Source organism: Macaca fascicularis, chromosome X (assembly GCF_037993035.2).
Source record: "Macaca fascicularis isolate 582-1 chromosome X, T2T-MFA8v1.1".
In the NCBI taxonomy this organism is placed as follows: domain Eukaryota; kingdom Metazoa; phylum Chordata; class Mammalia; order Primates; family Cercopithecidae; genus Macaca; species Macaca fascicularis.
In genome coordinates this window covers 28,989,798-29,012,217 of record NC_088395.1, presented here as the reverse complement: position 1 = coordinate 29,012,217, position 22,420 = coordinate 28,989,798, and the positions used below count along the sequence as shown (strand labels likewise).

Sequence of the window (22,420 nt, the reverse complement as noted above, 5' to 3'; positions counted from 1 at the left end):
AACAGCATACTTGAATTTGTTAATTTGAGGAGCATTTCATAACACAAACACTCACACACACACACACACATATATATATATACACACACACACAAATGTAGGCAAGACAAAGCTAAAGGATGGAACAGATACCAGAACCCAGATATTGAGGGCAAGATGGGTAAAGAGGGCTTGCTGACAGGAGGTGTGGGATTTGTTTTTGTTTTTGTTTTTGTTTTGGAGACGGCGTTTTACTCTTGTTTCCCAGGCTGGAGTGCAATGGCGCCATCTCAGCTCACTGCAGCCTCTGTCTTATGGGTTCAGGTGATTCTCCTGCCTCAACCTCCCAAGTAGCTAGGATTACAGGCACCTGCCACCGTGCCCGGCTAACTTTTGTATGTTTAGTAGACAGGGTTTCAACACATTGGCCAGGCTGGTCTCGAACTCCTGACCTCAGGTGATTGCCCGCCTCAGGCTCCCAAAGTGCTGGGATGAAGGTGTAGTATTTTTAATCTGCTCTCCAGTACACCTCAAGGATCACTTACAAAAATGTAACAACAAGAACAAAGACCCCTCCACCCAATTCTCCCCCTTTCACTAATCTTCTGGTGTTCCTCACTGGCCATACCCATCTGGCAGGAGGACAGGAAGCCCACTGATGCATTCTTTACAGATCCCGGTCCCATGGTATAGAGAATGTTCTGGAAGGTGGATGTAGATCTGGGGAGATATATTAAGATAGCCAGCATATTGGTTTTGAGAAGACAAATTAAATATTTCCTCTCTCTTTTTGAACATACATGTTTATAAGTAAGATGAGTATATTGTAGTACATTCATTTGGTAGATTATAGTACTTTTACAGGATTTTATATTAGCAAATTAGATTTATCAATAGGTCAATGTCAAGACATATGAATGAACGTTTTTATGTTTTCATTTTATTCTAGGTATGTAATTTTATAACCAGAAGTGAAAGTTTGATTATTAAGAATCATGCTAAAGAGTATTTGGCCTTTTATTGTGAGTTTCTCATATTAAATTTAGTTACATATTTAAAACATTTTAGTGAACATGTCTTTACTCGCAAACATAGACAAACCATAATGGGGAAAAATTGGGGTCATTTTTCCCTAGTCATTTGGTTTTAAAAGTGGCAGCTACTAGATATATGTTAAAAGTGGCAGCTATTAGATATATGAATAATGTTCAAACATCTTTCTTGCTGCTAAAAGTTTACTCTTTTTAAAAGAACTAATAAAACATAACACGGAAGACTTGTTTTTCAAAGGCCTTGCAGGAAAATATACTCATTCTTGCCACTATTTGATTTCCAATAATTTCAAATCAGAGGAAAGAAAACCTAATTCTAATCTCATATATTCTATACTAATATAGTAACTATGTATTCAACCGCACTTAACGGAATGCTGTATATATATAAAATGACCCAATGCACCTTTGGTGCTTTAATCAGAGTAGTTTTACAACGTTCCTTTTCACTGTCAAACCTGAGGGAAATTTTTCCAACAGTATTTTTTTGAAAAACATCTAATGTACCAATAATAATGAATTAGTAGATCATGTGAGTAAATGTGTCACTTTTGTTTAAGCAGTTCTAAGATGTCTAGCCTACCAAGTTTCTTAACTGCATGCTAGTCATAATTTTTAAGTTGGTTCTCTCTAGATTAACAGAAAGGGCTTGAAAATTCCATTGATTTCAGACAGACCATATTAATTCATAGTTCAATGCAATATTTATAGCTCTATTTGCTATACCACTAAACAAGCTCAAAATGCCAAATGGGAAACATTAAACAACATGATTTGACTCACTTCATTATTTACATAGAATAAAAAGACTATCTGTACCTGTCACTATCATGAGGAATAGCCACCACAGGATTTGTTTTACTTTTTAATTTTTGAGACAGGGTCTCACTCTGCCACCCAGGCTGGAGGGTAGTGGCACGATCAAGAGTCAAAACAGCCTCAAACTCCTGGGCTCAAGTGGTCCTCCGAGCACAGCCTCCCAAAGCACTGTGATTACAGGTGTAAGCCACTGTGACTGGCTTACCACAGAATTTGATTAGGAACATCTTCTTCAGGTTTGGTATATAGCTTATGAAATTTGTAAGAATTCTCCCAAAATGTGAACTAAAATTAAAAATGTCTTTACTAGTAGTAAATCCTGGATTATTTCTTCCCTCTATGTAGTATTCCTGCTGTTCCTACTAAATACTAAAGATAATTTATTTTCTACTAATTTTCACATTCATAAGACTTGGACCAGTTTCCTTATGTGTTCACTGCCTACAAAAATTACTTTTCTCGATATAAACTCAGTTTAAGAGACAGAGTGCATTTCATACGTCAAGTCCTTTACCTATTCTGGCTTAATTTTAGCATTTGCAGAAAATCTAAAACTACATTTTTGTCTCTTTCTACTTTGTTAGAGTATACACATGAAACTAGTACGTTTTCCATAACTTTGATTTCTAAAACCTGCTATGATTTTAAAATATCTGTTCAAAAATATTTTATAAGCATATGAATTTTAACTTGAAAGTATGATAATATGCATTTATCATAAGCATTTATTAAATCAATTATATCTTAATTTTTTTTGTTTTTTTTTTCCTAGACAGAGTCTCACTCTGTGGCCTAGGCTGGAGTATAGTGCTGGAATGCAGTAGTGCGATTTTGGCTTACTGCAACCTCTGCCTCCTGGGTTCAAGTGAGTCTCCTACCTCAGTTTCCCAAGTAGCTGGGACTACAGGTTCACACCACCACGTCTGGCTAATTTTTGTAGTTTTAGTAGAGATGGGGTTTTGCCATGTTGGCTGGGTTAGTCTCAAACACCTGACTTGAGGTGATCCAGCCGCCTCGGCATCCCAAAATGCTGGGATTACAGGTGTGAGGCACCACACCCAGCCTAAATCAACTATATCTTATATATATAACATAAATACTTATTACATAGTATACAGTTTTGTTTTTCCCATTTACCAAATTAATAGGTATTATGAGTCCTATGATCTATAATACTGTCACATTAGCATATAAGTAATCAGCTTTCTGTCAGGTATAGTTTCGTTTTCAGTTAACTGAACAAAATAACGCGTAATTAAGCTGTGGAAATGAATAAAATTGCTATAGTTCCAATCTACATTGGACTTTATGCAAATATACTGGGTAAAATTTGAGAAAAACACAGATCTCTTTGAAAGCATTTCCCCTTTATGTCTGTGGCATATCATGTGACAAGTTATGCAAAACAAACTCAGGAATCACCTCCAGTGGCTTCCCTGTGCCCCTTCATTTACATCCTATAAAAATACAAGTTCCACTAACTTTATTGTCCAAATATTCCTCAAATGTGTCCTAATCACTGCAACCATAAAACCCTTCCCTTGCTTAAATTCTTGAAGGTACTTGTCACCTGATGTCTCTCCCCTCATTAAATTCTCTCCAGATCTCCCTATTCATGAGTAAATGAACTTAAATTCTAGTAAATCCGGCTAGATAATACGACCCCTACCTACCTTTCCAACTGTAGCTCCACCATCACATGCCCACTTGTAGTACGTACATGGAAGACTCTATGCTACTTCCCACTGTTGTTGTTTTGCACATAGCAACCATACTTTATGCCTGGAATGCCCTTCCTCACTTCCTTATTTTCTCAGGAAACTCCCTTTTTACACCTACCCTGATTCCCCTCCTTCCTATAATTATATTTAATTTATTATTCTCCTAGGCAAAGTTGATTTTTTCCCCTTTTTTGTCTTCAGGGTCTACATTTTCTTGTATATTGCACTCAGTCAGTATATCAACTAACCCTTCACTCTATGAGATCGCGCGCGCACGTGTGTGTGTGTGTGTGTGTGTGCACACATAACTGGTTGATTTCCTTAAATTTCAATTACTTACTTGGTGATATAAAAAGGCAGCTTATGTTTGTATTTATATAATGGTACTGTCCCCACCCTAACAAAAAAGAAAAATTAAAGTGTTATCACTATGATATTTTGGGTAGTTATAATCCGACTTCCACCCTCACATCTCATCTTTTACCAAGACAAGTTGCTTTCAATATTTCAATTGAAATCTATCGTTTTATCCTATTATTGGCAGAATTTTCCCAACAATATGTAAATTTAAAATATGACTACTTATTAAAACTCTTAAAAACAAAAACACATTTTAAAAACTAATGGTATTCAATAAATTTCCCCTTTAGATATCTTTAAAAATTTTGGCTATTAAAACAAAACATACATATAGCGAGGTACATAAATCCCAAGCTTACTGAATGATCACAACATGAACACACCTGTGTAATCATCAGTCAGGTCAAGAAATATTACCAGTACTCGGAAGCACCTTTCCTGCCTCATCCAAAACACTGGCCTTCCCTCCTTCCAGCACTAATTACCATCTTGTTTCGAATATCACAGATTTGAACTTTATAACTTCATAAAAATAGATTTATATAATAAGTATTCCTTTGGGTCTAACTTCTTTTGATTGTGTTTATAAGCTTAATCCATGCTACAGCCTGTAGTTTAGTTCTATCATTTTCATGATAAAATAGTTCTAGGGGCCTGGCATGGTGGCTCACACCTGTAATGACAACACTTTAGGAGGCCAAGGCGGGTAGATCACAAGGTGAGGAGTTCGAGCCCAGCTTGGCCAACATGGTGAAACCCGTATCTACTAAAAAACTACAAAGAAAATTAGCTGGACATGCTGGCATGCACCTGTAATCCCAGGTACTCGAGAAGTTGAGGCAGGAGAATTGCTTGAACCCAGGAGATGGAGGTTGCAGTGAGCCGAAATCACGCCACTGCACTCCAGCCTGGGCAACAAAGCGAGACTCCGTCTTAAAAAAATAAATAAAACTTTTTTTAAAAAAGTTCTTCATTGTGTGAATTTACCACAATTTCTTATACATTCTACTATTGATAGACATTTAAATTGCTTTCGCTTGGTAATATGAAGAATAACGTTTCTAAATGCACTGCTTTAGTATCTGATGATCTCAGAATGAATTTGCAACTAAGGTCACTTTGAATAAGTTTGCTCATTTTCCATCAATTCATATAATTTTTCTTTCTTTTAAATGAACTTTTAGAAGGTCAAATCTTTAAAAAATATACTTATTTAATCTTATTTTCCTAAGTAGTTTAGTAAAAATTAAAATCCACTAAGATTATACTAAAATGTGAAAAATGAATGTATCTACCAGGAAATAGTCACTCATTTTAGATCTACAAAGACCACCATTTTTTTCTCTGTGAAAAGCCACACAATTAAAGACAGGGTCAGTGTGAATAAAGACATGAGTCACCATGACGAATATGTGGCCTTATAATTATACTAGAAGACTTGGGTTATCTAGACACTGTGTCACTGATTACTTGTGTGATTATGCAGTAATTTCCTACCTTCTATGCAACATATGTGTGTGCCAACTGATCTCCCTAAGGCACTTTTCAGCTCTCATATTCTAAGACATTTTTTCTCATAAAGTGAGGGTGTCTTTCATATCAGAGGAAACTGAAAAATTAATACTTTATGTAAGATTTTTGAAAAAAACTTTTGATTACAATAAAACGTATGAATTTGTTCTCTCATATATTATGTTTTATTTTATAGAGCATGCAATGTATAGTGTGTCATGTGTGACACTGTTGTTAAGGAGAACACCTTCCAGGATAAATGAAGATAAATGTGTATTTCTCACCTGAGAAAAGTGGAAAGAAAGGTGAGAGTAATAGATGAATTTAGGAGGCACTGTGAAAGGCAGAAACTATGACAAGTCAAAGACAATATGAGGAAAGGATGGAAAAAGCATGAAAAGATCACCCGAAGATCACACTCTGAAAAAAAAAAAAAGAGCAATAACTATTTATCACACATCATGCTATATCCCAGGGATACCAAGAAATAGTCTCCTTTTTGGGGGAAAAAAAAAAAAAAAGTTACAGTCCACTAGGAAGATAAACTTGTAAAAAAAGAACTATCACAAAATTGTATAATCACTCTTCATAAGAGAGATATAATCAGTGTCTTTAAGATTAGTTCAAAAGAAAAAATAAGGAATACCTGAGTAGCTATGTTCACACACATTCTCTGGGCTGATGGAATAGCAGCATGCTGTATTGTGAGTGGTATGACACTGGTAAGAAAAATTGGAATAGAAAATCTTTTTTGTAGAATAAAAGGAAATTATCAGTGTCTATAATATAGACTAGTCTTCCAAAATTACTCAATTCAATTCAGCAAATCGTTATTGAACACCTGTTGTGTGGAAGGCACAGAGATAGCTGTAATAATACAAAGGTAAACAAGACATAAGACCTGTATTCAAGGAGCATAGAATTGAATAAAAGAGAATCAGAGAGCAATGGAGAATAAAGAGAGCATCTAAGGGACTTCTAGGGTGGAAATGAGAGAGAAAAAGAATAGTAATTTGCAAGACAAAAAGAAGGGATGTAAATGAAAATTCGTACAAGCTTCACCACATTATGCCTTTCTCCCACAGTGAGACCTAATCCTTTTTCTAGTCAAAGAAACACTCCATAACAGGAAGGACGCTATGCAGCATCCAGTAAAAACACTGGCGAAGGCTGGAGATTAATTTCTCCCCACTACTTTACTATATCATAGGGAGATTCAGGAAATATTCTTTCTTTGATACGGGCAAGGTTTTCAGGATCAGAACTAACCAACACACAAATTTCTGCTATCTTGTAGCAAGCAGCAGACTCTTAAAATTACCAGGGGCTTACAAGGAATCTAATTTCCACAGGTACTCTGGAAGAGCTGGGGAATGCTGTGGGATTGATGGAAGTTTAAAGTTAGTGACTGTTCATTCACTTCTTTGAGGTTGAAAACAGTCCTTGTTGAATTATATTTGAAAAGGCATTGAATACTGACTATATAGATAACAAAGCAACTATCCTTAGAACAAACGCATATGTGCAAGAAGTTGTATTTTATTTAAGTAAGTAGTCTAAGATATGATTAGTATTATGGGGTAAAAACATTGTAAGCAGTTTATCAGAATGGACCTTATGAGGTGAAGCTGATCTGAAAAGGATTATGCAAGAAGACGCATTTAAAGTACATCTTGATGGAAATGAATATTGAACTTAAAAAGGATAAGAGATATTTACATTAGAGATAACAAAAAAAGGAGCATATACAATCTTTGGAGGTGGGGTCAGAATAAAAAGAAGATTTTGAAAAGCAAGAAAAAAAACTGCTGGGATTAAAATAAGACACAGGAAAATGAAGAGGTTGTATTACCTCAAAAAGCAGACAGTGCCTGGAGCCTAAATTAACTCAGGGATTGGGCTAGCATAAACACAAGACGACAGGGTGAACAGAACAGGGGGAAAGACAAATCCATATGATATGCTGACAAGGAAATCAGTAAGCATGGTTTGCTTGCTTGATATGAAGGAAAAATAAGAGGCAAGACTAAGTACAGCCAGACTTAGATTCTGGGTTAATAAAAGTATAGATAAATTCTGTGTGTGGGGTGTGTGTGTGTGTGTGTGTGTGTGTAGGCAGGAAGAAGATGGAGAAATAAGAAAGAGAGGGAGTAGAAGATGTTTGAAGTTGAGACTATAGGACATGAGAAGATTTTTCTCTTTTTTCCTTTCTTCTCAACTGCAGAGAGCTCATCATTATGAACATGTCGTGTTGTAGAGCTCTAACAGCCTGTTTCCTTCTACGTGGCTGAAAAGTCGAGTTCATTATGTCTGTAGGGACTTGGAAAGCTCACAAATAACAGTGGTCATTAATCACGCTGCCTAAATTCCTGAGCTAGAGAGGAAGGTATGCAAAAGTGTGAAATTCTAGGCTTTCCCTAACGTTATTTTAACTTACTTTTTGACAGATAAGTTCAGGCCCTAGTTTATACTCCGCTGTTGAAAGAAGGCTTGGAATAGCACCTGCTTTGTCTTCCATACCATAAATCTCAACAGCAAGAACACTGCATGTTTCACACACAACAGAAAAGATACATCATAGCCATTAACCTTCCCCTTAGTTGCTGATAAAGTAAAATAGGCCCATTCTTTACGGAAACACTCATGTATCTGTTCAGATAAATATTCCTCTCTTTGCAATAAAACCTATCTATTTACAAACCCAAGACTGTCTTTGCAAAAGCATTGAGTTTCAATTTAAAATCAATACAATGGGAATGCAAAATAACATTTTAATGGCAAAAGCAGAACAGTCAATTACATTTAAACATCTTATCACATAAAGAAGGTGAAAGTTCTCTCTCAGTCTCCCTCTCCACCCCACCTCCCTCTCCATACAAATGAAAGAATTAAATGCAGGATTCTCATTAATAAGTTGAGAGAGATTTGTGATGACATATTGAAGAAGGAGAATTGTAGCTGTCAAATGACCAAAGCTGGCAGAAATAATCCTCCTTTGCGATCCTTTTGAATCTGAGAATTGTGTTGAAGTTCACTTTCTCTTTTGGAAGAGTGCCATCTTTTTTTTTTTTTTTTTTTCCCTGAATAGTCTCAGTTGTTATTTCTAATACTGGACAGAAAAGGCCCACTCAGAGGTGAAAACTTTTTTTTTTTTCTTAAGGCAATTAAACCATCCTGAGCTAAATAAAAAAAAAATAACATTGGCTCATTTGTGTTTTTTGTCATCTTGGTTCAACAGAAATGACTTAACTTCTCTAAGTACAACAGACTTTGCAAACGCCCAATGGAGAGAGAAAACTTGCCTGGGAAAAGTCATCCCTGGACAACCCCAGCTGCACTGAGGGAAAAGAGGATTTTTCTACCATGACAACTCTTTCATTGCAGAGACCAGCTGCTTGAGCCAAACTAATCATAAACCTTGTAGAATGGTCTGCACACCATCTGGTTCCCTTCAATGTCTTGGAGACTACTTCAAAACTGGCTTTAAAAGTGAATATGTGAATATTTTCCCTTGAATACCAGGTGTATTTACTATCGCCTGGAATAAATCTGGTTGTGGGGGTGGGGGGAACATGAGATCTTGGAAGGAACTCAACATTTTCAGAAATAGACTGAGAAACTGAAATTTGTTAACATAGCCAAGATCTTGGTTTTGTCATCATTTCCTTTTTATCTTAATAATAACTGGACATGTCTATGGTTATCCATTTGCAAATAAAGCAGGCTATTCCATTCTCTGGTTTGGCTCAGTCCTCCCTTTATAGTGAAATGAGTCTTTTCACTATATAGTATGCTGCATAAATTAAGTATGCCAGTATGCCAAAAAGATGATTTTCTCTTTTTGAGACCATATAAGATTAAATGATAAATATGACAGGGGACAACATCTCCATCAGATAATCCTAAGTGTCATTTTGAAACACATCTCATTTAAACTGTGGAAACAGAAAGCTCGCTTCAGCTCTGAAAACTATACACTGAATATCACCAACATAGAGTTATCTTACTAATAAGCACATCCATATGTGTACCTTCTGATTTAATACTTTTCTCAAGAATATGATTTAAGAAAATTCCTCTTCAAAGCACTCCAGTAGTTTACAACAAAACAAGTTAACATCCTATAAATTAATGTTATACAACAAATGCATCTGGATTTTGCCAGTTGTTTCATGTATTTTTTTAGAGATAAATGTTCTAAGAGAGACGGGTATAAAAGTGCCTGCTTTGTACAACTTCTTCCACACTACCCTGAACTAATAAGCACTTGACATCAATGTTCTGATGTCATAAAGATGTAATATCTGCACACTGGGTAAGTCCAGGATCACTGGCAAATACATTTAAACTCAAACCATGGGGTGGTTGAGTTTTTCATGAAATACATTCACTGTTAACTTAAGAATGAGTCTTTTCATTATTATAATTCAATAATTTTAAAAGCCGGTTTACAAACTGGCAACAGATTTGAATATATATTTCTTTAAAAATACATAAATGGCCAATAATCACGCAAAAAGATGCTCAGAATTATCAGAAATCAGGGAAATACAAATCATAATCACAATGAGTTACCACATCACACATCCTATGATGGCTACAATCAGATCGTGAAAAAGCCCTGGAACTAGATAATGGTGATGGTTGCACAAGGTTGTGAATGTACTTAAGGCCACTTAATTGTACACAGTAAAATGGTACATTTTATGCTCAGAGTATCGTATCACACACACACACACACACAAACCCAGAAAATAACAATTGTTGGTGGAGATCAACAGAGAAATAAGAACACTAATACACTGCTATTCGGAATGTTAACGGTGCAGCCACTTTAGGAAACAGTCTGGCAGTACATCAAAAGATTAAAAATAGGATTATCATATGACCCAGCAATTCCATTCCTAGGAATTTGCCCCAAAGAAATGTCCACACAAAGACTTGTACAAAAAAATTTATGGCAACACTATTCCTAATAGCCCAAAATAGAAACTATCCAAATGATCATCAAATGATTAGTGGGTAAATAAAATTTTCTACATCCATATAATGGACTATGTGTGGAAATCAAAAGAAATGAAATACTGATAGATGCCATAATATGGATGGACCTTATAAACATTACAGTACATGAAAGAAGCCAGTCACAAAGGACACATATGACTTGATTTCATTTTTATTAAATGTCCAGACTAAGCATATCCATAAAGACAGAAAGTAGACTGGTAGTTGCACAAGACTGAGGAAGGGAGGGGGTGTATTTGGAGGAAAATGAAAACTGTCTGCTAATAGGCATGGGGTTTCTTTTTGGAATGATGAAAATGTTCTAAAATTAATTTTGGTAAAGGTTGCACAACACTGTGTATGTCCTGTAAACCACTGCATCTTAAATGTTGCATAGGTAAATTATGTAGTGTGTAAATTATAACTCAATAAAGCTTTTTTTTTTTTTTTAAAGAATGAGCCTTTTCTGGTTCATAGAAGTTGGAAAATATTGTGTGGAAGTTCGCATTAACACAAAGGAAGCTTTTGGGGGATGGCTGTGCTATACTGATTTCCCCCAAAGTTAGCCTTCTAAGTTGACAGTCTTTTTGCCACTACCCCTTTCTTAATATTGCAAAGCTCAGAAGAGAAAGAAGATCAAAGTAGAAGGACAGGAAATTGCCAGGTGCATTAAGAAGACTAATAGCAGAATCATTTGCTTGGCATTGAGGTGTTTTTGGAGAACCTCAGATCTGTCACTAAATCCTTACGCTAATGACTGGGAATTTATAATACCTCTATAGCAATAATATGAGTATCAGTTCAGGGATCCTAAATGAAAACCTCAAAGAGGACATTTTTATCATTTGATCAATGCAAAACAATCTCTAGCACAGTAATTTCTCCTAATTTTCTTCCTTTTCTTCCAATTAATTTCCAAGTTAATTATGGGTACTTTTAAGTATGATTCCTCAATCTGTCCTAGAGTAGAGCTATTGTTCCTCTCTCCAACGCTTACTTACTGCCTAAGCCTTGTTATTTGCAAACAGAAAATAATCTTTCCTGCTAAAAAGAGATTAGTGAAGATGAGAAAAAGAACAGGTTTTCTTATTTTAAAACATATTTTGTTGAAGAATTGAAAATATATTCACATTTATAGGTATATCTATAGCTTGTTTTCATTTTCAAAATATTTTTTTAAATAAATACATAATAGCTGACATTATTGCCCCCTACATTTGATAGGAAAACAAAGGAAACATAGTGTCTTGATGACCATCTAAGATCACATTCACATTCAGAACTTAGTGCTTATATATTATTTACAGTGTTTAGTAGTCAATTCCCAATCAAAAGCTTCAAAGATAACCCAAACTAACATAACACAACTTCATGTATTTCCTTATTTTACCACATAATAACATGAAGTAGAAATCATCTTAAATATAGTCTTCTGCATTTTGTAAAAATGAGTACTGCTGAAGACATATAATATGCTTTAAGAAAGAAAAATTCCCCTACTATGATCACTCTTCTATAAGAGTAATATTTTAATTAAATTTGCCATATGCTTAAGTCCTCATTCTTTTAATAATGTCAGTGCAATTAAGCTGCATTTGATATTTCCGATTTTTCACTGAAATAAAATTATTCTGATGCAAATTCTCATAAGAATTGAGAAAATCACTCTTCACTGCATTTAAAACTATCAAGAACTTACTCCCGTATATCAGTTCCCTGGCAACAACAACAAACACAAAAAATCCTGAAATATAACTACTTAATTTGATACAACACTTGCTATTCAGAGGTATGGTCCTCTCATGCGATCTACGATCTCTTAAATCCTACCAGCCACTGGCATCTCTACTTGGAATTCTAAAGGGCATATCAAATTTATCAGGTCCACAGTGATCTCCCAAACATGCCCACAATGCAGACCTAGACTTTTGGCTGTCTTCTCCATTTCGATAAACGGCAATGCCATCCGTCCAGTCATTCAGGCAATCACACGGTCGTGTTTGAAATAAGTATACAAAGCTCCCTATATCTGCCTGTTCCCCCACATTTATGACCTTTCTTCTTAGCACTTTGTAACTCCATCCCTCAACTCTTAATCAAAGAGGTCTTTCCTAATGACCTTATTTTAACTTAAAACACCCTCAAGACCCAAACCCTTCCTTTCTCATATTATCAGTGCTCCTTATTGACTTCAATTTTGTCCATATCCTTGGTATTATCTGACTTAATAGTCATTTTACTTCTTGTTTAAACTGTCTATTCCACCCACCCACACATCATAATTTTGTTTTCTTAAAATGCCTCATTCTAGAATGTACCAGAATGAAAGCTCTATCAGAGCAGAGATTTCAGCCTATTTGTTCAGTGTTATATTTCCAGTGATTGAAAGAGTACCTGGTACAAAGTAGCCACTCCACAAGTATTTGTTGAATAAAATAATAAATTACATAAGGATATACAAATTTATAAGAGCAAATTAAGAGTACTTGTTGGTATTGTTTAATTATTTTATTTAATATATGGCACAATTTAATGTTCTAAAACTGCATTCAACTATAAAACCTGGGAAAAATATGAGAACACTCAAGTGAGTTAATTTATTTATAGACAATATGGCATTCATCAAGCTAAATTTGTCACTACCAGCTACTAATTACAAATACTCAAAGAAAATGCAAATTGTCTGTTTAGATTTCCTTTAATAATTTACTTATAAAAATTAATCAACTGTCATTATTTGACAACCTCCTACTTCAATCTTTGCCTTCTCAATAAATAAATATCACTAGCATCAAGCCAGTGGCTCTGGTCTAAAACCTAAGCATTCTTAACTTGTCTATTTCTGTTACTCCTTCTCACAATCAATCAATCAGTAAGCATTGTCAATTGTATCTTCAAATTATATTATCTTGGATCTATTTGCTCACAGCTGATCTCTACTGCCGTCACTCCAGTCCCAGTCACCATCATGTCTCCTCAGGACAATGGCAACAGCTCCTTCACTGGTCATTGTGTTTGCATTATATTCCCTCTTCTAACCCATTTTTCATATCATATAGCAATAATATTTTTCTTAAAACCCAAACTAGATCACAGTATTCCACTGGTTGCACTGCTTAAAACCTTTCATTTTTGCTGTATAGTGCTCATTTCTTTTTTAAATTTTCATTGTCAAGTATTTTCAAATTTGTCAAAAAAAAATTGGAAAAATTGGACAATGAAATGCTGCCACATACCCTTTACTCTCAATTTCGCTGAATGTTAAGGTCTTACTGAATCACAGCATAATTTTCAAATCAAGGAAATTAACATGCCTAGAATACTAATAAATACTTAGATGATGAGGTTGCTCGTCTGGTCATCACATTTTAAAAGCTAGTGCTCTAGCCACACTTGATTTCTCTTAGACCTTTGATCATACCAACCTCATTCCATTCTCGGGGCTTTGCACTACATTTTCCTTCTTTCTCAAACATTCTTCCCCACATGTTAGCATGGCTGGCTCTTTCAGTCATTGAGGTCGACTTGGAAAAGACTTCCTGAGCATCTGGTTTCCCTGATTTACTTTTTACCATAGTGTTTAGCACTAAACATTTTCTCAAGTATTTGTTTATTGTCTGTATTTTCATGCTAAAACTTCAGAACTCTGAGAAGTAGGGCTTATTTTCTTGTTCCTGAAAATATCCCCAAGATCTCAAACTATGTTTGTCAAATAATAGGCACTCAATAAATATTGGTAATTTATATAAATAAAATTGCCAAGGAATATTAAATAAAATTAAATAGCTATTATAAAGCCAATTGTTATTTCTACCATACTTTGCAGTTTTAAATTCACACTTATACATTTATTATCTAATCTAGAATAATGGGGAAATTATTGACTTGACAGTCAGGCAAGCTTGGTTTTATTTCCTACTTCCATTATTGATCACCAAGTTTTATATTCTATCTAAGCCATAGCTTTCTCATAAGGTATTGAAATTCAAAAGGATTCAGTCAGTAAAAATTGAAGCCAATAATTCAACCTATATTTGATTGAAAGAGCACCAAGTTTTATAGCACCAAACTCGAAAGTAAGTCCACAATGTCAGGAATTTCATCTGTTTTATAATCCAAATAATTACTAGTGCCTACTACAGCATCTCCCACAAAAAAAGACATTCAATAAATAATTGTTAAACAAAAGGTAAATAAACACTACCTGTGTATGATATGGTATGCATCCATATAATATTTCAATTTGCATTTTGAAAAATGTTATTTTAAAAGTATTAAATCTAAACATAAAATTCTATCTCAGAACTCTCATTAACAATAATTTGTTTCTAAGTTTTATGCTATCCAAATATATATATGACTCCATATGACTCTTGAAAAAACAAGTACTTCAATATCATTTCCGTCTTCGCAAAGTAACTAGTTTTGATCAAAATATTTGCATTGTATTATTACCATCAAAGTTCAATATTTTTTAACTTGACATACATAACATTTCAGAAGATCAAAGATGATATATATATATCTAACATTATGGGATTTTGCTATTCTATTTATCATGGAATCAAAGGTTGAGTTTTTATAAAATATAAGGTCAGATGAACAAAGAGCCCCTCTCACTCTGTTTTTACTTGAAGTACTTTGAAATTATCTTATGGTATCCAGATACATTTTCATAATGCTGCTTCTTCTTTTATCTGATAAGCATAGAGTTCTCAGGTTTTTGAAGCTCTTGCCAGTCATATGTTTTAAGTCTTTTTAGTTTTAAATTTTTCTGTGGGAGTTAGTTCAAAAGTATGAATATTTTGTGAATGCTCTTGTACACAAACACAAGCATAAACACAGTAGAATCTGTTTCTTCTATTGATATGTTCTTGTCTCCTTAAAAGACTCCATAACAAATTCAAAAATTGAGACACGACTTACATTTAGAACAGAATCATAGTCAAATGCAGGTTGATACAACAGCAAACAAACTACACATTTCTGATTTCTATGAGCAAGTTTCCATTAAGAAAGCATTTATATTTGAAGATGTATATGTTCATATACATTTGCTTAGTCATCTACTTTTCCAAATTATAATTGTTGTCCCTAATTGTAGGAAAAGTTATAGCTATGAGTTTCATATCTCATTGGCATTGAGGTATTTAAAATTATAGAAGAAAAAAATCCCTATTCAAAGACCTCCAAAGAGTTTATATGAAAGCAGTACAAAATAAAACCGTCTTACATATGGATACCATCATTGTTGGGTGAGCCACACAGGATGCTCAAATCTGGCATTTTGATTCTATGCTGGAGACATCCTCGTCTCATATATATTTACAGTTGGTTGACCCTATATATAGAAAGATCTCAACAGACGGTCACTGGCAGAGTGGCTGGCCCCAGATCCTACCTACTTTGTTTCTCCTTTAGCAACTTGATGGTATATATATTCGGCCTCACTCTTAGTTATAGGTAAAAAGTGAGCAACAGGAAAAAACAAAGTAGGAAACTTAAGCTTCAGGTAACAAACTGAAAAGAATCAGTGAAGACTTGTCTGTTGCACTGAAATAGAGAACTATTTAACATGTCTAAGGATTTTAGATTAATTCCCATTTCAGGCAGACATCTCCGATCCAGATCAATGAAAGCTTACTTAGCAATGACCCTATCCCCGATTTAGTTTCAAGAAACTTCTGAGATGTAATACAAGGTAAGCTTATTCTAGATATGATCTCTAAGGAAAGCTGGAGGATTTGGCTCAGACGTTGGACAGACTGAAACAAAGACTGATAAAGTTTGAATATAATTCTCAAAGCAGATTATGGTCACATCCACTTAGGAATGAAACAACTGTTCAATTGGAGACTACGGGTGTCCACCTGGGGGCCACTGGTGCATCTAATTTTTTATTTGTTTTTGGCTTTAGAAAAACAATACCTTTTGAGATTTTCACTTTTGTTTGGTTACTATAGTGTTAAGTTCTGCACATTAAAATTCAGAAAATAAAAAAAAATCAGAAAATACATCTGTTGTTAAAATACAATAATTTACCAAATTACTGCATGTCTTGAAAATACTGCAAACTTGTTTAACCTGACATTCATTGGCATTTGTCATAACCATTTAATATAACTGCCTAGAAATATTTTTTCTAACATAACCTGTATTATAATAAATTTGAGCAATATATTCATGACACATTTTAAGAAAATTTTATTTTCTACAAGTATAAGTTTATCTTCCCAAAATATTTATTATACTATGATGGAAATTTCCCCAAAATATTGACCACTGACTGTTCTATATTTTATGTTCACAGAGAAATATTGATTACATTATCCAAGAAAGAAATGATTTTAGTTTTGTTTACAATTTTACTTTCTAGATATTTGGAATCTATATAATTGTTTGATGTGAAATATAAATGTCACAGTCAATACTCTGCAGCAGGAATTTCATTGAATCTTTCATTGAACGCATACTGTCAGTGTGTCACTACAGGTGTACGCCTTTTCTAAAGGCTATTATCTTAACGTGGCATCTAAAATAAAAACTAACACTTGATCTGGCTTCTCTCACTTGAAAGTATGATATTCTTCAGCGTGTTAAGAGAGCATGTTACTTATATTAATAATTAAATAGTGTTTTCAAATTTATTTTCTGCCATTTATTATTTGAATAGAATAAGAAAACAATCAAAGTTTAGGATGATTTAAGGGCAATTAGTAGGTAATGGATGAAATATAAAAGAAGTGAAAAGCATGTGGCTTCCACTCCAGAAGATAAGAGATGTACTGAGATACAGCCATAGACCACGGTTCACAAAATCTTGGCCTTGTGACTAGCCGTTCCACTGGCCAGAATTTTGTAAACAGTTGTGATGGCTCTATCCCAGTGCATCTCTTTCACCTATTGAAGTCAGTGACGTAGTTAATACAATGGTGAAACATATCTTTATAAGAACTATCTCAGTGCTTGATCAAAGCCTAGAAGCCAAAATGAAACCTAAAGCATACACACAGAAGAGATAGTGTCTCACTACGTTGAAAACTGTAACAAAAACACTTCCAGATTTCTACCATTGGTGGCCTCATGTATATATTTTGGATGCAATGTGAAACTTTCCTTCTCTTATATCTTAGTTACGTTGTGGAATTATATATACAGATTCCATCTGACTAGATAAAAGCATTCATTGAAAACTTTGAAATGATACAACAATCACGTGTGCTATAAGAGATACTATAATATCAATATCTCCATCTTGAATTTTTAGAAGCATCTTTCATAATAATTTACCCACAGTTATGGTCCACAATGATTATGTAAAATACAGAGATTAGATTTTTAAAATCTCTGTTCTTCAAATGCAGAGTGGCTACAAATACAGCTCATCAGAGGTGAGTTGATACTTCTTTCCAGGTCCCCTAATCTCCAGTGCCCTAGCAGCTCTTTCCACTAAACATCTAGCAGTGACAGATACGTGGGTTGTAGGTGAGAAATCAACCCTGAAGTGGCTGCAACTTCGTGTATACTCCCATGCCCCCGAGCTGTGAAATTCTCCAGCCTGCTTGGAGGAGGTCCTGACAAAGCTATATGTGAGGGACAGCAAGAATGCCAGATGGCAGTTTGTGAGAAAATCTGGGACCGTGGCAGCCAGCCAAAAACAGTGGACTGGAAAAAAAAAAAAAAAGGATGATCACCAAGAATATACCACCTCCACTACAAATGAATGGTGGATGAATTATGGCTGTCTTCTTCATAGAGGTAAAAATCCTTTTAGTAAGTTGTCACCCATATGTGTAAAAAATAACACAAAAGTTGTAAAAATTTAAAAAGTATTTGATTTGTATTGAGCTGATTTATCTTACTATCATTTTCTTTCACTCCATCAGTAGTAAAACAAACAAACAAACAAAAAAAGCCCATTGACAAGGAGAATGTAGGCATACTTAAAAATACAGTGATGCAAAAACTTTAATTTTATGATGAGAAGTGGATAAGCATGTTCCAAGCAATCATTTTCCACTGGATTTGTGAGTAACAGAGGCATTTGCATTGTATTTATTGCTATTGTGTGCCTTTATCACTTTTATTGTTTGCTGCAATATAGCCCTTTGAAGGTCTGCCAACCCACTGTGGCTTGCTCAAAAGCAGGGCTGAATTTTAATTAAGCTGAGCCAAATAGACACAGCACATTTGAACTTGATTAGACCACTTGTCCTGATGCACACACAGAGGGCATTCAGCACACTTACTTTAGTGACTGACAACGTCAATTCATATATTTGGTGAAATTATCAAGATAAAACCCACCACTTGTCAACATATTCCTCCTACATAAGATTTCTGCTTCTCTATTTTAATCCAATAAACCAGCAAAGAGAATTGAGAGGGTAGGTCACCAGTGAGGATATGTGTGGCATATCTTGATAACAGTAATATTCTATATTCTCTGGGAAGAAGCAGTATATGAGTACAGTAATTAGGATTCAACAAGATAATTCAAGTAAAGAAAAGCAAGTGTGTGTGTGTGTGTGTGTGTGTGTGTGTGTGTGTATAAATGTGTGTTTGTTCATATGTATTGCTTTTCTTCTTAAATATTTCAACCAAAAGAGAATTTTACCACAGCATTTAACCCAGATAAAGGAGCAGGAAGGATGTCAGAATTTCATGAATTTTTATTTTTGATACCTCACAAAGAGCAAGGCATCCAGGTTTCTGGCTTCAGCAGAAATGTGCCAAATTGTGATCCCACAGTAACTTCTCCTGAAATCAGCCAGTATAATTTTCCCACACAGCATGGAGAACTAAATCTCTGATAGATCCAGGATTCTGCAAGGCAGACTCTGTTAAATTGACTTTGCTGTTAAGTCAGACCAAGTAAGCTTCAGGACACTCTTTGAAAACAACTTTCCTAAATAGACTTTCAGACTCTTAACAAAAAACTCACTTTCCCTAAGGAGGCACCGATCATAGGCAATATTTCGAAAGCACATGTACTAAGGAGTTACTCTTTCTATACATGTGTGTCCAGGGTAATGACTACACAGAAAGCCAATATCTTCTCAGTGAAAATTCAAAGATAAAGTCTCCAAGCTGAAACAGAACTTTGCATATACATGACAATGCAAATTACATCACCAAGTGACTCTTCTTTGACAAATCCAAATCACTAAGTCCTTAATAGAATTCTGCACTTTACTTCCCAGCATCGTAATACCAATTGACTATACTTAATCCTAAGTAAATAATCATTCCCTTGGGATTAGCAAATTAAAAATTTAGTAAATTTCTAAAGAAAAATGGATACATTTTTCTGTGCAAGAAAGCAAATTGTGTTTTAAAAAGAAAACAATATAAAATACTCATTTTTGACAACAGCAAGAAAAATGAGCATATTTCAAATTACTCCCTTGTATGTTATAATTTCACTCTTTATTTCTGTCTATACGAGTGAAGGAAGAACCCAGTTTTCTGATGATCCAACCAAAAACACCGATAAACATATTTTTATAAAGAAGTCATGAATTAGAAAGAATATAGACTTTGAAGCCAAAACATTCTACATTTTAATCCTATCTATGCAATTTTCTAGTTATATTATGTTCATCCATTTACTTAACCTCTACTCTATTAAGTATAAAATGGGAAGAAATAACACTTTGGGGGAAAGGACAATGTATAAGACACATTCCATGTAATTTCTACATAATGCAGTTAAGAATTTTTAAATAAATTCTTAATGGCAAAATATTGAATAGACTCACAGGATAGGAAACAAGTTTCTATTCCATAAGACCTAGCATCTAGTTTTTAAAAATACTCGATTAAATCTCATCTTTTAGGCACAACTTTGAGGTTTTTGCAGGGTCAGCAAATTTTATGTCTTCTTTGATTTTATTTTTCTTCCTCATGTAGCCCACCATCTACCAGCTTATATCTAATGCATTCAGAGCCACCCGAGGCTAATACAATATGCATAATAATCTTCATGAGTCTATCCTTCTTAGCATTATCAGCATTGCATTTTTCGATTTCTACTCATTTTCATAAAATGGACAACCTTTTAAAAAATGTGCTCGTTAGGTAAAGATGGAAATGTTATTCATACTGAATTGTTAATTGGTATTCAACCCCGTCAGGGAATAAGCTGAAGTCTTTATTTCACATTTCCTAATAAAAAATTCAGATGTGGTTTACCAAAGACCATCTAAGGCTGGCAATATATAATATATAAAAGGATGGGTTGCACTAACATCAAATCTATGAAACTATAAAGAACATCTCTGTGCATATGTGTTACATAGGATCACTTAGTTTTTAATGGCCATGCGTTAGTATGGCATTCCCATCCTGCTATTCTATTATTGAACTCCATTAACTTCTTAATTACAGTGATCACGATTGATAATTTTATATTTAGGTTATAGATTTTCTTGTTTTCTCTCTGCCTCCTTTAACATTTGTAAGTTCTATACGGGCAAGGATCACCATCTTCTTATCACCAATACAAATAAAATAATTTTAAAACAGTGCCTAACACTCAGTCAAGGCTCAACAAATATTTGTTGACTGTATCCCAAATGAACAAAACCTAAAGTCTAAAGGATAAGCTCCCAATTCAGGGAAGATGAAGGGCATCCTTTTTAAACCTTTTCCTCTGTTAATTAATTTCACATAAAAAGTGATTCGCTCATTGGTTTCTATCATAGCCAGTTTATATTTATTATTCAATTTTTCATCAGATCAAAGAGGTGGAAGAGACCTTGAGGTGTTTTTATTGCCTTGAGGTGCTGCTACTTAACTCAAAGCATTCAATAAGCATTAGCTTTTTTCTTAAACTCTAGAGGCCTCATGAAATTCATATTAATCTTGCCTAGAGGATGTAAAAAGGGTGACATCTAGAAATGACTCTAATACATAGCCCCCAATTCAGCCTTTACAAATATTTATTCTTGTGATGGATAGCAAATCCCTTCTCTGGGGATGAGGATTTTGTGTTTAGTGTTCACAGTTAGGGACCAGTTGATGTGTGGGGATAATGGATAAAGAGACAGATCTTAAAAGGTGTAGAGAAGAGATGAGGATGAGAGAAGGGAAGGATACCTGAGATGTATAGATAAGTTGGGGGAAAATATTTGGAGGAGAAACAAGAAGAAAGCACTGAAGAAGCATAGTGAGAAGTCTTCAAGGAGAAAGATGTGTGAAAAGGATCCTTAAATATTTTGACATGCTTGCAAAACCATAAATATCAAAATTATTTTTCAGTGTGTTGTGGTAGTTTCTTATAGGTCATTTTACATGGTTGTTTTAATATAGGATTTGTGTTGCTTTGTAGTGTGACACTGGCCTGATAATGATCACAAGATGAACCAGCATTATGTGAATTACAATCTTACCAGAAAACTGGAAGTCTCTAAAGTTTTACTGTTCATCCAATATGGTAGACAATAGCCCCATGTAGCTATTTATAATTAAATTTATAATTTAATTAAAATAAAATGTACAGACAATTTAAAATTCAGCATCAGGTCAGTTACACTAATAACATTTCTGGTGCTCAATGGCCACATGTGACTGGTTGTTTCCATATTGGAGAGTGCAGATATTGAAAATTTCCAATACTGCAGAAAATTCTATTGACTAGCACTGCTCTAGAACTTTGAGCTTATGTCACACACATGCTATTCCAATGTTCTTGGTCCTATTAGTGATATTAAATATTGAAAGAAAAATATTTTAACATCCCTTATCCTACCTGAAGTGGTGAATTGAAAATATTGACAATAATGACATATTTGTTATGCCTTCTCTGTACTAACTTCCAGAAACCTCAGAGTTGTTTGTACTTACGTTGTTAAAACCTTTTCAGAAAGAAAGATTTTTGTGACATACTTTCATTCCCTCTAATTCAGTCCAGGTTATAATTTTTAATCTATTAAATAAGCTGAGAATTTTTAAAGTATAGTCAAAGCTACT

The 22,420-nt window shown here is 34.4% G+C and overlaps 1 protein-coding gene across 1 annotated transcript in view; it reads right to left on the bottom strand.

The window, feature by feature from the left end:
• Positions 1-22,420, bottom strand: part of IL1RAPL1 (interleukin 1 receptor accessory protein like 1) — a 1,418,294-nt gene that overhangs the window by 986,698 nt on the left and 409,176 nt on the right. The gene's annotated exons all lie outside the window — the stretch shown is intronic.